The sequence below is a fragment of the Eptatretus burgeri genome, chromosome 4, assembly GCF_056783735.1.
Source record: "Eptatretus burgeri isolate ZD-2024b chromosome 4, Ebu_testis_v1, whole genome shotgun sequence".
In the NCBI taxonomy this organism is placed as follows: Eukaryota; Metazoa; Chordata; class Myxini; order Myxiniformes; family Myxinidae; genus Eptatretus; species Eptatretus burgeri.
In genome coordinates, this window is record NC_140964.1 from 117,948,606 (window position 1) to 117,966,395 (window position 17,790).

Sequence of the window (17,790 nt, forward strand, 5' to 3'; positions counted from 1 at the left end):
GTTGGGCGGGATACGAGTGTGCGGAGTAGAAGTGGCTTATTCCTTTTCAACCTCAATATCCGACAAATATTGGTGTTCGCCCCGCACATACGCTAGCGGAGTCGTGTGATCGCGAGTGCTGGCCACGTCCTCTTCATCGTGGTGTGTGTGTGTGTGTGTGTGTGTGTGTGTGTGTGTGTGTGTGTGTGTGTGTGTGTGTGTGTGTGTGTGTGTGTGTGTGTATGCTGGTGCCTGTCTGGTTAAGTAAGACTGCATAAGATCGTTATTGTTATTATTGTTATCATTTTCGAGTTAAGTCTGCTCTGTGTCCCCTTTTGTAAGTTGTCTGTTAAGAAGTCATTATTGGGAATGTTCCCTGCTTGTTTTTGTCTTTTCTTCCATTGATCCAGCATGGTCCGAATCCGAGCTTAGCCAGGACTTTATTCCCAATGATCCGTTCCTTTTAGCGGAAATATCCTTGGCAGTGTTGCTCGGCTGAATCCAATCCGGTGAAGTGATCCGGTCCGGACAAGGCATATTGAGGGCGTGTTCCCTGGTAACTAAACCACGTGATTGATTAGGTAACCCAATTAACCCCTTGACGGGAGGACCCGAGGTCACGCGGTTGAGTTATTGGCATCCACGGTCAGTTAAGTGACCCGCCGTGTCACGGAATTATCCCTGTTTGATGGCCTAGAATTCTGTGGAGTCTGGTGAGAACCGAGATAGCTTCCCCCACCTCGTGGTCTTCTCACCCGTTTCCTGGCCTGCAACTATATATACATATATATATATATATATATATATATATATATATATATATATATATATACATATACATATATATGTATGTATATATGTATATGTATATATATATATATATATATATATATATATATATATATATATATATATATATGTATATATGTATGTATATATGTATATGTATATATATATGTATATATGTATATATATATATATATATGTATATATATATGTATATATATATATATATATATATATATATATATATATGTATATATATGTGTATATATATATGTATATATATGTGTGTATATGTATATGTATATATATATGTATATGTATATATATATATATATATATATATATATATATATATATATATATATATATATATATATATATATATATATATATATATATATATGTATTATATATATATATATATATATATATATATATATATATATATATATATATATATATATATATATATATATATATATATATATATATATATATATATATATATATATATATATATATATATATATATACAGTCAAAGCTCGTTACTATGCCACCTCGCTTCTATGCCACTCTCGCTATTATACCACTTTTGCTCGGTCCCGACAAAATTCAATACAAAATAAATTTACTATGCCACCCCCTACTCTCGCTACCATGCCACTACTGTGTGACTGTTAAAAGGCACGAGTCGTGAAAAAGTCTGTATTGTGCAGTGCTCGATTATCACACTCACGTCCAAAGGCGAAGCGACGAACTACAGTCCAGCTGCGCACAACATAACTCAATACGTACGCGCATAGTCAGACTGTGTCAAAACACGCGATTCTTCTCCCCGATGCCAGCCACAACAAGCCAATCACAACACACACAACGAGACACAAAAAAGCGCGAGCACACACACAGACACGCAGGCACACGTACAACAGTGACATCATTTTTTTTCAAATTCAGCCCATAATGTCAGCTCAGAAACGCAAGCGAACCGACTTTACGCTGAAGGAGAATAAGGAGATCATCGATGCCGCGAAGAAGGAGCCGAATCAGTCCAAGTTGGCCAGGGAGATGAGCAAGAAATGGGGCGTCGAAGTTAAGAGAACCACCGTGAAGGGCATTCTCAGCAAGAAGGATGCAATCGAGGCTGCAATCAAAGTTGGATTTCCATCGAAGCGCATGAAGTTGACGCAGGCTCACGACCCGAAGCTTGATGAGGGAGTGCTCATGTGGCTGAAGCAATCAAGAGGACAGAATGTGCCTGTCAGCGGCGATCTGATCAAGGAGAAGGCGATGAAACTGGCCGAGCTGATGCACATCCCAGACTTCATGGCGAGCGACGGTTGGTTGGGCAATTTCAAGAAGCGCCACGGCATCACGTTCAATACAGTGCAGGGCGAAGCTGGAGCGGTGGATTCGCAATCCCTTCTTGAGTGGCAACAACAGGTTCTCCGGCCCTTACTCGGGCAGTTCTCCGCAGACGACGTCTTCAACCTGGACGAGACTGGACTCTTCTGGCAGCTGCTTCCGAACAAGACCATGGCTTTCAGGGGAGAGCGGTGTACTGGAGGAAAGAAAAGCAAGCAAAGGATCACTCTTCTGGTTGGGGCAAACATGAGCGGCAGCGAGAAGTTCCCTCTTCTGGTGATTGGCAATTCCAAGAAACCCCGTGCCTTCAAGAACAAAGAGATCCCGGTCAAGTACAAGGCGAACTCGAAGGCGTGGATGACGGCGGAGCTTTTCAAGGAGATGTTGCGTGCGTGGGACGGACGACTCGGCCAGCAGGGACGCAGAGTGCTGGTCTGTCTCGATAACTTCTCTGGCCACCCTCCCGAGCTCGAGCTGAACAACATCCAACTGGTCTTCTTCCCACCCAACACGACAGCCAATTCGCAACCAATGGATCAGGGAATCATAGAGAACCTCAAGCGCCACTACAAGAAGCTCCTGCTATGCCGCCGGCTTGAGGCCATAGACGAGGGAAAGGAGTTCAAGTTCACGTTGCTCGACGCTCTGCACGTCGCCCGGCGTGCTTGGGAGCAGGTCGGCAAGTCGACGATCAGGAACTGTTTCGCGAAGGCCAAGTTCATCGATGAGGAGATCCAAACTGAGCCACAGGATGCGGAGCTGCCCGACATCTGGGAAGCTCTGCCTGCCGAGGAAAAGATGCACGAGAACGAGGAGATCGAGCTGTCTGACTTTCTCGAAGCCGACGAGCGCCTCGCGACTGGCGGGTATTTCACGCTGGAGGAGATTCTGTGCAGTGAGGAGCCGGTGGAAAGCGAAGATGACGAGGTAACTGTCGAGGAGGAAATCGTTCCGTTCGAGGAAGCCCAGCGCGCTTGTAGCACCGTCCGGAAGTTCATGCAGCAGAGAAGCGGGAAGCCCGGTGTGATGCAAGCGTGCGATCGGCTGGACAACGAGATGCACGAGATCCGCCGAAAGAAGATGCGCCAGCCGACGATTCTTGAAAGCTTTGTGCGTCGTGAATTTCTCGCCATGCCATATGTTAGTGTGTGAACTCTGTTAGTGTGTGTATGTTCTCCGTTCGCTTCGCTTATACAACAGTCGTGCCTTTTACTTGCTGGAATAAATTTTGTCTAAAGATTAACTACAGATGGGTAACTTGAGAAAATAAGGCCGTTTTTACAAAATCTCGTTACTATGCCACTCTCGCTACTATGCCACTTTTGCTCGGTCCCGACGGGTGGCATAGTAACGAGCTTTGACTGTATATATATATAAATATATATATATATATATATATATATATATATATATATATATATATATATATATATATATATATATATATATATATATATATATATATATATATATGTATATGTATATATATATATATGTATATGTATATATATATATATATATATATGTATTATATATATATATATATATATATATATATATACATATATATATATATATATATATATATATATATATATATATATATATATATATATATATATATATACATACAAAACTACATTTTGTTTAAGCTGTAAATAGATGAGAAAGTTAACACAAATAGACATTCCAAACAACCTTGTATAACAAGGAAAGAAAGAAAGAAAGGGTCATCAACAATGAGAATATTCGTATCAAAAGTAGACCAAACCAGGTTGTGCAGAAACATTGTACCTGCCATCATTAATGAGCCAGCTGGGTTTCAACCAACAATCCAGTAGTGCTGTGGCAGTTCTCTTGAAGATCCATTTCATGAAACTTCAAATCCAAATCCCTAATACTGCAATTAGCCACCACTACCAAATACCACTGTTAGCCAAACACGCATCAACGAGCCACCATCTATACCCTGATATTATGTAATTGCCAAACCGTGCAAACAATGTAGAAACATTGAAATATCTTTCACAGAAACAAAATAGCAGCTGTGTGCACATAGTGATTTGAGTGGTTGATTCTCCAACTGCCTTTAAACAAGTGCCTTAGATTTGCAGAATATTTAGAGACTTTGTGAAGCGGCATGTCTGTCAGTCAGCATAACAAGCAAACATGAAAGCACGACACATTCTTCTTGTGGATAAAATGATTCAATACCAAGTCGTGATTTCTGTTTGATTTCCTCGACTTTGACATATTCTTCTCAAGCTACTCTGAAAATACTGTCATCTGTTTTTCATTTGGAACAACAGCATTGAAAAGTGGTGGGATTTTTCGACAAACTGTGGGGGAAAAAAAATAACGTCCCATCACTATACCTTATAATTACCTTTTCTAGTTTAATCCATGTTTATTTACTTTCCAAACTCATTCATTAAATGGGAAAGTTTCGTTGTTAATGTCATCGTGACTACATCCATATGGCTTTATAAAACCAACACACTCTATCCTTTCCTCCTCGTGACTACCTCTTGGATAAATGATACCATGCAGTAAATCAATACAGATGCCCATTAATATTAACTCACTCGTCATTTTTGGGTAACTCTAATAAACTTTGACCAAAGTTACATCAAAACGCACAAGGTTACTTGTGATATAATACAACCAGAAGCACTTGCAATGTGCTTCATCAAATAGTCATTTGCACTGTCAGGCTATTTAGCCAATCTATACTATAAGAGCCGTTTGTGTCTGTCTGCGTGTTGCTATTTTTCTCAGATGGCTGAACAGATTTTCGTCAAACTTTCAGAGGTTCATGGTTGAGCCCCAAAGAGTGTTTTTGCAGAAAAAACTTTTAAAATTTTGAAAAACAAAAAACTTAGTTTTGGGATTTTTTTTTTTTAAATTGTGAATAGTGCTGAAGCCTTTGTAGCTATGTGAAAGGTAATGTTCAATAATCCCCGGCCACATTCCTTCGAAGGTGAAGGGAAGTGTTTTAGGCCCTCACAAAGAATAGACCGGGCAACACCGGTACTCCTGCTAGTCTGTTAAAATTTTCGTAAACAGTCAATGCAGAGAGGCCAAAAAATAAATTATCTTGTCAGGCCAAACTGATATTTACTGACTTACTGATCACCGATCTCCTCTCAAATATTAAACAATTAGAGATATTCGAGGTGTTTTGCTTCCACACCTTAACCACCCCAAAACGGTTTCAATACTGACTTGAATACATTTAAACATGCTGGTAATGCTCACAGTGAATGACCTGCCTTTAAACTCTTTTGGTGAAACTGCATGACATTAGCTTTGCATGGAAATGAACTCATGGGTGTCATTAATAATTATGTTGGAATACAAATTAGATGTTTATAGTCTCCCAAAGCTTTCGCACACAGGCATAAACTTAATCCCTCATCAAGATTTAAATCCTTTATGTAAAAAAACGTGGTTTATTTTGCAAACTTTGCGAGTCGAGCGGACAATGTGAATAATGTTGTATTTTAGAATATATTAGTTATTTTATTTTTGAAACATTTCATTCTTATATAGTAAATCAGAATCCCTCACCACATCTGACATGAGAATCTTTAACATTCATGCTGCCGTTTCACTCCTGAATTTCTGATTGATCAACGGTTACCTGCCTGCCTTGTGAAGAATCTTACACATACCAGCTGCTTCTTTTCTTTGCTATGCCACTCACATTTAATGGATCAGGATATCTGTAAATATCAAGTGACAATATGTGTATGCACGGTGTGATGTGGCTGTAAAGAGTGTACACTTATTTGTAGAATTATAGAACTCGTGCTTTGCACACAGCTGGACTCGTCTCAAGCACAAAAGGAAAACCAAGAAAGCTTTTTAACTCCTGGGATTTGGAAACAATTATAAAACTTCGTGGTGGGCACGGTTCGAGCTTGGGAACCGAAGATCCAGCTGGATTTGACTTGTTCTAAAGTCTGTCAAACCCAATAACCATCGTCTAACCATTTTGGAGAACATTCACATCAAATTTTGTTTGAAAATTCTGCAGGATAACACAAGGTTCATGTAAGTTATGAAAGCACCACAAAATTCTCAAACTTAGCTCATGATGCTGGGATCAAAGGTTCAAATTCCATATGCTGTGTTGATTTGTCCATTGTTTACCAATGTCCTCGTAAATTATGAAAAAGTACACTGATGTCTCCTCGTGTATGTCAGGCATATGATGTATGTCCAAGTTAAACCATGAGCCTCAACTCCTTGCAGACTCCAAAGAGACAGCATTCCAGGTGTTTCCAACTGTTTGACCATCTCGATGGCATTACGGCACTGCCGAGACTTTCATCTGCTACAGATCTGAAATGTTCATGTGAACTGACTAATAACTAAAAACATTTGTTATTTTAGGGTGGAAATATGTTTGTCAAATCTCTGTGTGAGGCTCAAAGGACAGAGACAAAGATCAGGCAGCCAATGATTCAATCACTGTTGTGTTGAACATATCAGAACATATCTCTTCTTTGTGTCCCGGATTGATCAATATATTTTGGTGACATTTGACTTATTGCAAGAAATACCTTAAAGGGAACGGACTCTTAAATTGATACCTATGTGGATGCATGCAGTGGCTTGTCAGGTTTGAGCAGAACTGGAGACAAGTCCATGCAAGTCTCATGCTATCAAATTTGAATGATCGTCTAATTCAGAACCTCCTCGTATTTTTAGTAAGCAGTAGGGATGTTTTGCTACGTGTATGTACCATGGGTTATTTTTATTATTCTCTAGCATGACCGTGGCAGCGATCTATGGTCCATACACTGGCCAAATAAAGGGATGAGCAACTTGTGCAATAAATTAAGGTTTTTATGCATAATTTCTGTTTTAGCCTGACTTTTCAAGGCTGAATCATGGAAAAATACGGTAAAAAAATTAAGGTTTTTCTTCATGTTTGTCCAAATAAAGAGATGAGCAATTTGCCTGATTTCTGTTGTGATTAGAGTTGTTGTAGTTGTTATTACCTCCCAACCGAAGATGGATTGAGGTTATGTTTTCACACCTGTTAGTCTCTATGGCTCTCAGCCTGTCTGTTAGTCTCTATGGCTGTCAGCTGGTTAGCTCAAAAAGTTATGGATGGATGTGGACAAAATTTGGTGGACAGGATGGGTGTGTGACAAGGATGAATTGATTAGATTTTGGTAAAGATCCGGATTCAGATCAAGCCCATCAGTGCGATACAAAACGTAAACTGTTCAGCCTTACGGAGGTATGCTTCTCTCAAGTGCCATTCCAGTTAGCCCATCCGAGGATCAGTGCGATAATGGGGTTTTGCCATCACTTCTGTGTATGTGTCTGTGTGTCTGTCTGGGCCGTATTTTTTTTTCCATTTGAGCTTTTGTCATCAAATTTTCAAAAAAAGCTTTATTATGAGAATATGGAGAAGATAAATTAATAATTTAGTCAAAAGGACAAAACTAAGTGATTCTCATCCTGCTTACAGGGGAATTTGTGCATTGCATTCGTTCCAAGCCTGTGTACTGCAGTTAGAGCGGAGGGTGGTGGGCTCTTTACAGAGGAGTCCGAAGTGAAGGCCCTCTTGCTAGTCACTTTGAGTGGTTGTATCAGGCTCATCCACCAGCTGTTGAATTGGATGTCAGGGTGTTACTTTCCCCATTGCTGACTCTCCAATCAACTGTGATCCACCTTAGTTTGTGGAAACACAGATTGCGGAGAACCGGTTTAAATGGGGTAAGGCTCCAGGGATCTGTGGCATCCATGCTGAACTTCTCAAGGCTGATGGAAATGCTGTACTCATGTCATTGCATGCAGTTCTTTGCTCTGCCTGGAACACAGGTATCATCTCAAATAACTGGAAGAGAGGCCTTGTTTTCTCTCTCTGGAAAGGGAAGGGTGATCACCAGGGCTGCAATAACTACCAAGGGGTGACGCTGCTCTCAATGCCGGGCAAGGTCTTTGCTCAGATAATTATTGATAGGGTTCCCCATGATTTTCTTGAGAACCGGCGCCTAGAGCAGTCAGACTTTACACCAAAGAGGTCAACGATTGACCATATCCTTGCCATGTGGGTCCTCACCGAACGCAGATGAGAGTTTTGGCAGTGGCAGCTTGCAGCTTATGTTGATCTCTGTAAAGCATTTGATTCAGTGAATTAGGAAATTAGGATTTCTGAACTTTACTCTGGTACTGAGAGTACTGTGAGATGTGGTGATACAATCTCTGACTTATTTCCAGTTGTTAATGGAGTTCCTCATGGGTGTCTACTGGCCTCCACACTTTTCAGCTCTTGTATGGACTGGATTATAGGGAGGATGACGGAGAGATCAAGCTGTGTTGCATCGTTTGGGTATGTCAAGATCTCTGACCTTGATTTTGCAATGATGCAGTCATCTTTGCAGAGACTCTGGATATCCTTTTGGGGGCCCTCGAGGTGCTGAATGAGGAGTCGAAGCCGCTGGGATTATGGGTTTGCTGGGTCAAAATTAATATCCAGGCTTCCAATGACATCTTGGATGCTGCTATCCTGTCTGTACCTGGTTGTGGTGAGGATGTTGAGGTCACGGAGAGATTCTCTTTCCTTGGCAGTGATACTCATGTTTCTGTTGGCTGTGAGCCAGATGTCAATAGACATCTGGGTCAGTCATGTATTCACTGGATCATGGCATGTGGCATTGTCAGTAATTATGCGGGCAGATGAAAGTCCAAGTCTTCAGGTCCTTGGTACTTCCAGTCTTGCTCGATGGATGTGAGACGCGCTCTGACTTGGGATCTGAGATGGAGACTTAATTCCTTTGGTACCAGGTCTCTTCGGAGAATCCTTGGCTATCGCTGGTTGAACTTTGTGTCCAATGAGCGGTTGCTAAGAGAGACTCAAATGAGATTTGTTACCTGCATAGTCTGTGAGCATCAGCTGTGGCTGTATGGACATGTGGCTCATTTTCCTGACGCTGATGCTGCTCACCAGATTCTCTCAGCAAGTGAGCCTCATCAGTGGAGGCCAATGAGTCGACCACATTCCTTGTGGTTGCAGCAGGTTGATCATCATTCAAGGAGTTGGGGATAGTTTAGGCATCTGCCTTGGTTATGACCAGGTGGAGGCCACTGGAGTACCGGAGGAAACTGGACACAGCGAAGCACTGCTCCGTCTCATGCTCCCAAACCTGACCTGACCCGTGAAAGGTCAGAGTCACATGCATCTGACAATTTTCATCCGATTGACCTGAAATTTAAAGAATTTGCATCTCAGGTCACTGAATTGGTTTACCAATCAAAAGATAGAAACGAATTGTTTTTGTAGATCAAAAAGTCAAAGGTCAAGGTTGTATAAAATCTTCAATTTTTATCCGATTGACTTGAAATTGGAGTAGGGTTTGCATATTGGGCCACTGAAGCCATATATTCCTTTTGAGATCAAAAGGTCAAGTCGCCTAAAATCGTCAGTGTTTTTTTTTTAGCTATTTCCATCATGTTTAGCATACAAAAGAAGAAGTCTGAATACAAAACCAGATTAAGTTTTGCATTTTTAGATGCTTTGTCGTTGTTTTGAAGATGGCTCTGTTGATGTCATGTGTGCTTGACTGTGTATAACAGAAACTGTGTATTTTGTTGACAAATTGCTCTCCTCACCACCATCCTTCCCCAAGTAACGTCTCATGTGTAGGACTTTAAATAAAATTAAGGTTATTGTACTGTACTTACTTTTGGCTTCAGCCCAAGTTTTAAAGACTGAATAGTGTGAAAATACAAAAGGGTTGTCCATCATTTTGATGGGCTTTTCTTCTGGTTGGTAAATCATTGTTGACTAATTAACAAAGGATATGGGATCTAATCCTGGGATAACAACCTGGGAAATCCAAATAGTACAACCCAGCTTTGAGATCAGATATAGTGTCCAAGATTGGATCCCGCTAATCCAGTTTTCCCTCTACTTTCACCTGATTTTGCTTCTTTCTCCAACAGTACATAACCTTTTTCACGATATAGCACTAGCTCCAATGGGCAGATGTGGTAGCTGAGATAGCACACTTATGTTGGAGCTGTCTCCTCTGGGTTAAATTCCTGACCTGACTATAAACTGTCATGCTGTGGTATAGGTATAGGTATGCTGTCCTTCAGAGGGGAGCTTAATCTGGCTATCCTGTCTGTTATCATTTTATAGTAAATGTTTAAAATGCCACAGTCGCTTTTGAAAAACGAATAGGCCATTATGTGAATGTACAGTACATTGGCCACATTCTAAATTCTCGCCACAAGCACCAAATTAGCAACTGGTGATCGATTCAACAGCAAAAGGAACACATGATTGAATATATGGTAAAACATGTAGATAGATGGACTGCTTCAGACACTTTTATTTTATCGTTTAAACTGATCACCAAAGTCTATACAACAGTTCACCCTTCCTTAAACTGTCATAACTCTGCCCGCACTTCATGCTCCCCCCCCTCCTTTCATTGTTTCCTTAATTTTAGCCAGTCCACCAGGATAACCAAGTTCCTACATATATGGACACTCACCAATGAGCTGTCTCACCTGGGTTTTAATGTCATCGCAGCTATAAACTATCATCCCGATGCTTCACAGGCAGGGCAATTCATCAATGTGTGTGCCATCCGCCCATCCCTTGGATGGAGGTTAAGCTTGGCATCCCATCTGTTAAGCATTAGTTGGTGGAGAGTAAGGATCCCACGTTAACTCGCCAACTCTTCATGAAGGACATCACCAGCACACTGGCTAAATTCAGCACTCATGTCTCAACTGTGGGGAGCAAGTGGTGTGCCTCGTCTTATTGGAAGTTCCTTGACATCAGGTTATACCTCTTGCTCTCTCAAGTATGGTTGCTATCTGGGAAGCAGCTTCTGCACTGCAGACAAGTTGACCAGATGGTTCACAAGGTCGTGAAAAATCTCATTCAGATATGAAGAGCAACCAGCAACCAATCAGCCAGAAAACACACACACACAGCCACCCTAAATCAGCCCCATGGTTTCACTTCAGCAATTTTATTGGATGTGTAAGGTCGGTGCAGAACAGGAGAGGAAAAAAATAACAGAAAACTACTAATTGGGTCCAAACTCTCAAACTCAATGTTCCTAATTCTCTGCCTCATGTGGTTATTGAATGACAACATTATGTTAAACCACACCACCGATAAGGGGAACTTGCAATGTAAACATGGTTCCAGCATACACAGCTTGCACTTTTAAAGAATGTGGTTTAAACTCTTCGGTGAACAAGCTATAAATGGTTGCATTATCAGTTTGTGAAATGCAGTGTATAAATATCAGTTTACCCAAACTAGTAAAGTACTTACAAATTATTTTACACAAAAATGAAATGACATCTCGAAGAAAAATATTTTACGTCCAGATCGTGATTTTCTAATCTCCTTTAATCCCTCTTGCAGGAGTGCATTTTTTTTATTCAACCGTCTGTGTGGAGAAACGTCTGATGGCATTCGGCCAACCCAATCCCATTACTGTGCACCAATTCATATTTAATAATCATTACTTCTCCCCTCCTCCGACAGGAGGGGAGATGTATTGTTTTTTTTTCAATGTTGCTTTCTTATTGTTCTTTTTTCTGCAACAAATTTCAATCAGACACCATTAATTGATTTCAGAGCCAATCCTCTATAAATGTATCATGGATGAATATTGCTTCAATACACCCAGAATTATGATATGGTTTAGGCTCCCTTTATGATTTTAAGGGTTCAAAGGTAAAACATTAAAATCACACGTTTTGTCTTGCCGTTGTATTTTAGTCAGTCGAGATGTAATTTGGCACAATAGCTTTCAAATAGTTCCTGTAGGGACGAGTTGGAAAATTTTAGGTTGGAGTTGTTTTCAGGATTACACATGGGTCAAAATTGGTCACAAAATTAAGATTTTTGGATTTCTATGCCGCTGTACAGTATTTCAACAAATCCAGAAAATAATTGGCAAAATGGTGTCTTAGTACAGTCCATCGTGCTTGAATTAGGCAGACAGTTTGGTGTTTTTTTCTTTTGATTACACATGGGGTCAAAGGTCAAAATGGTCATGAAATGAAGGTTGTTTGTCTGCCAGAATTTATCCTTCAACCAATCCAGAGGAGGTTGGCACAATTATATTGTACAATACAGCCCCGACAGACAAGAGCAAATTAAATGGACAACTGGTCTGGAATCTTAATTTTTCAAAGGTTTGTGTGTTCACTCATTGATGATGATGCTACATCTTGCATGTCCAAGAAGCTTTTTTGGAAGGTAGGGCACATTAACCTATTTATGACCTTATCTGTCCTTTGTCCTGTTTTTGGTAATTAATAAACATTAATTATATGGTCACCTGTCTTATGTGGCCAAAATACTCAACATTCAGGTTTTCATAGAGGAATATTTTGGTATGTGCCATAACCCTGATTATGTGGCCTCAGAAATACGGTTTAGATTCACCAAAATTTGGCAATATTTGTTTTCATGGATTGTTTTTCAGTCATTCTTTCTATGGTTTTAAAGAAAGAAGTTTCAATTGTACACAGATCATAGATCAAAATATGTAAGCACAGGAAAAAGAACTTAGCACTGCAAGAACACAGACTTTGCACCCTGATTTAAAATATATATATATATATATATATATATATATATATATATATATATATATATATATATATATATATATATATATATATATTTCTTCATAAGTAGCACAAATCAGGCGATACATTTGCATTCACTTGTAACTGTCTTTGATCTAGTTTAATAATCCATTTCAATCCATTGGAACCATACTCTGCACAAAGAGTAATAGCTGCCAAAGCAGTCTCCTGGTCTATTGGGCGCAATCCTGGATGGGTCACCACTCCAACATAGGATACTCGAATGGCTCAATCATCCCAGCAAGCTGGTACTCATTTTGCCGACCTTGGAAGGATGACAGGCTGAGTCAACCCCATCTGGTATTAATTCAACAGCCTAGCGGGATTTGAACTCAGGACCCAAGGATCCCAAGCCCACTACCCGAACCTTTAAGCCAACACCAGGCACAATTTAATAATAAGTGTGTATAAAATAGCATGGGACATTCAAAACCACGACTTTGTCGGCACCTGCTGGTGTAGTTATGAAATTGTCCCTATTTATTTTAATTGTTTTAATGTTATCCTCCACCATGGCCTCATGCAACTTTACAGTTATAAATCCCAAAGTTATAATAATTATGAAATCGTCATTTATTCCATATCTTCTGTGTCATCATGCAACTTATACACATTTTCTTAACAATGATATTTTCAAGTACAGTCTCTATACTCAAGGGATTTAATTTATTGGAGCAATCATGGATGAGACACTTAAGTACACAACACAATCCCAGGCAGCCATAACTAAAGTTAAACGACAAGCTTTTTCTGTTGCAAATTATGGAGAGATATGAAATAGAGGTATTAAATTGAATTGAAAACGAATACTCAGGTAGATTTGTTTGAAATGGTTTTGGTTGAAGCAGAGGACATACAGTGGAGATTGGGAACAATAAAAGAGCCAAAGCAAAAATGAAATCGGTTTTTTATCCTCAGTGGGTAGTTAAAATGTGGAACAGCTTGCCAGGAAAGGGAGTAGAAGTAAACCTGTGAATGATTTTCACAAGACACATCAGGTCGAGGAAATGATACATCACATTCTGCCTTCGTCGAGGAAACAGGGGGTTCAATCAGATATGATGTCGGGTCTTAAATTTTCTTGCAAAGGACTGAACATTACTTGGAGAAACTTGGGGAAATCTTATAAATAATTTCAAGTGTTTGTGCGTTTGTGTGTTGCTTGTTACTCTTTCACAACTGATCCATAGTTCCATAGCAAAGTGTCGAGGAGCTGGAACATAGAACAGATCAGGATGTAACAGAAGATAATGAACAACAGAAAGAGGGAGAGAGGGGAAACACATCAACAGCGGGGTTAAGGGGCAAAATTCAGGAAAATTGAGGAAGACAACATTGAGGAAGAAAACATTGAGGAAGAAAACCACAAAAGGAAAATAAGGGGTGTGGGGAAGTATGAGGGCTCAGGGAAGAAACATGGGATGAAAAATATGGACACATAAGCAAACTCTCAGGAAGGAAAAACTGGAGGTGTTCTGAGATGGTGGTGAACAGCTGTCGTGAAGACCTGGAGGGAAGAAAAAAATTGGTTGCTCTACCAAAAATTGGTTGTTACACCAAATTTATGAAGTACAGATCTTCTCTATTCCACCATACTTCATTCCTTTTCTCCAAGGAAGGTTTCAATTATAATAAATAAAAAAAGATCACAGTCTGGGTGAAGTGAAATCTTGTCTGTAGTTGTCTGCAAAAGTATTCACCCCCCCTCCAAAGTTTTCACATTTTGATGCCATGTGAGCTTATTTCATGATGCTTTCAAATCAAAATAAATACATGGATTCTCACAAACTACTCCAAAGTGAGAAAAGTCGAAAATGCAGATAAAATGTGAATAAGTTAGATTAACAGAGAAAATCAGATTATTCTCAGTTGCATGAGTATTCAAACCCTTTCTCTAATAAACCCAAAATCACTTCAGGGGAAAATTATTTGTTTGAAAGGTTACAAAATAAGTGCAATAAGTTTAATTTGTTTGCAATCAGTGGTTTAACTTAAAAATATTAAGCTCCCCCACTTATCCAAGGAGTTTTAAGGTGCAACTCACTTGGTCAACGAAAGTGGCAAACATGAAGAAGAAGCTTTCCAAAGAAGTCAGACATAAAGTGGTGGAGAAGCACTGTTCAGGAGAGGGTTACAAGAACATTACAAAAGTTACTCATTATCCCTTTGAGTTTGGTGAAATCCATCATTAAGAAGTGGAAGAGGTATCATACTACACAGACTCTACCCAGATCAAGTCACCCATCCAAACTTAGCAGCAGGGCAAACAGGAAACTGGTTTGGGATGTCATCTTACATCCCATAATGACTTTGAAACATCTGCAAGGCTTTATAGCCGTGATTGGGGTCAGTGTTCATCAATCAACAATATTGCATTCCCTTCACAAAACTGGCCTATATGGACAGGAGGTAAGAAAGAAGCCATTGCTGAAAATGACTCACAAAAAGCTTGTATGGAGTTTGAGAAAAAATAATCTCAATGAAACTGCAGGCATGCGGAGAAATGTTTTGTGGCCAAACGAGACAAAAATTGAACTTTTTTGTCTAAATTCAAAGCTTTACGTCTGGTGCAAGCTAACACTGCACATCACCCAGTCAATACCATCACTAATGTCAAGCATGGTGGTGGCAGCATCATGTTATGGGCTGCTTTTCATAAGCAGGGACAGCCTAGTTTGTCAGGAGAGAAGGGATAATGTACGGTGCAAAGTACAGGAGAATCCTTGATGAAAACCTGATTGATTCAGCCATTAATCTGAAACCGATTAAGATATTCACATTTCAGATTGACAATGATCCGAAGCACAAAGTGAAAGCCACACAGGAGTGGCTGAATAAGAATAAAATAAATGTTCTTGGGTGGCCCAGTCAAAGTCCTGACTTGAACCCAATGAACATTTATCGTGAGACTTGGAGATTGCAGTCTATCGACGCTCTCCATCAAACTTAGCATAACTAGAGCCATTTTCACGTGAAGAGTGGGTAATGATTTCACCATTTCACTGTGCAAAGCTGGTCGAGATCTCCCCAAAAAGACTTGTAGCAGTCATTACTGTTAAAGGTGCTTCCACCCAGTACTGACCGCAGAGGCCGAATATACTTTTACAACCAGTAAATTCTGATTTTCACATGTTTTTTTGCAGGTATTCATGACATGTAACCTCCTTCAACGATAACAGTGTTTCGTTTGATCTCATTAGTTATGAATAAAACAGTTCATTTGGAGAAAACGTTTCTACATAATTTGTAATTCATGTAAATGTGGCATTACTGGTAGGGGTGGATACTGTTGCAGGCCACAGTACAAATTGATCTATTGATATTTGGGCACATGATCTGATGTGATAGGAAATGATATGATGTTTATTTTGAGGCCTACCATTCGTAGAGTCTCGGGTCGACTGCAATGGTTATCGGCATGGAAAGGTTCTGATGAAGCAAAATGGTCAACAGGAATGTCAACATTTTATTGTATGAATATTCACATGTTCATTGTTTTGAGAGTGCCTTCATTGCAGGCTCACTCATCAGAAAGTGCAACACCATTATAAGCCAATTAAAGTGCATGAAATTAAAATAGCATTACTCTCAGTGTGAAGTCATTGATGACTCTGATGATTGAAGCACTGCATCACGAGGGTGTATAAATCAAAGTTTTTCTTGCTGAGGAGAATGCATCCACATATTGGAATGACTTTCATACAGTTGTTTGAATTTACTCACAAGAGCATAAGGTATGCCAAGAGTTTTCTTTATATTCAAGAAATTATAATATTCCTTATTTCTTAGGAATATATATATATATATATATATATATATATATATATATATATATATATATATATATATATATATATATATATATATATATATATGAATAATGGGGTTTGTGAGGCACCCATGCAAATGAATGGGAAAATGGGGAAAACTCTTTGAATTGATTCCCAAAAACCCCTCAACTGGAGTCTAATTCCTCCCATACAAATGTATAGGCTTCACCTTTTTGAAAACCCCTTCAAAAAATCTTAAACAGGAGAATGATTTTCTCCCATACAAGCTCATGTTAATTTGAGACAGTCTCAGGGCCTAAAAAACCTCATACAAATATATAGGCTAACCTTTTTGAAAACCCCTTTAAAAACCTTTAACAGGAGACTGATTCCCCCCATACAAATTAATAGGGAGATCTCTATCTCAAGGCTCATTCAGTTAAAACAGGAGAATGATTTTCTCTCCCCCTCTGTCTTTTAGTCCATGGGGTCAAAAGAACAGATCGATCTCTCCCCCATTACTTACTCCATTCAAGGAGTCGAGTATATTCACTTAATCAGACAGGTATAAAGACAGACATCACCATTTTTTGATCACCGTCGAGTTGGAATATTTATTTTATTTCCCCATTTTACGAAACCAAAGTTTTGGTGCTTGAAGAAATAAAATATTTTCAGAATACTCGTGCTGTGAAAATGAGTCATACTGCCTCAAGTCATTTCCCGTGTGGACACGCCCTGGAAATTCCAAGATTAGGTAATTCCACTTCCTCAAAGTTTCCTTAAAAGTTGACTCTCACATCTGAATGCTTTATAATTTTTCTCATTTTGTTCTTTTGAGAAACAACTGAAACATGAACTATTTTTCATCTGATGAAGAGAGTCCTGAATCATGTGGAGAAGAACATTTGTAAGTTTGTGAATGCTTTCTCTGAGAATGACAGTGATGCAACTGATTATTAATTAAGTCTTCAATTGAAAGGAATCATTACCGACTGGGAAGCATTGTTGGCACCTCCTCTAATCTTAAAAGGCCCGACTTCAAGGTGAGAAATATGCACGTGAATGTCTGTCTGTCTCTCTCTCTCTCTCTCTCTCTCTCTCTCTCTCTCTCTCTCTCTCTCTCTCTCTCTCTCTCTATCTCTCTCTCTCTCTCTCTCTCTCTCTCTCTCTCTCTCTCTCTCTCTCTCTCTCTCTCTCTCTCTCTCTCTCTCTCTCTCTCTCTCTCTCTCTCTCTCTCTC

General features: G+C 39.5%; 1 long non-coding RNA gene across 1 annotated transcript; it reads right to left on the minus strand.

The window, feature by feature from the left end:
* Positions 1–12,832: 12,832 nt before the first annotated feature.
* LOC147028958 (uncharacterized) lies at positions 12,833–16,216 on the minus strand. Its single transcript, XR_015056964.1, has 3 exons — positions 16,158–16,216; positions 14,823–14,894; positions 12,833–14,285 (listed from the first exon to the last, which is right to left on the minus strand). It is a non-coding gene; the product is annotated as an uncharacterized LOC147028958 (long non-coding RNA).
* Positions 16,217–17,790: the final 1,574 nt, after the last annotated feature.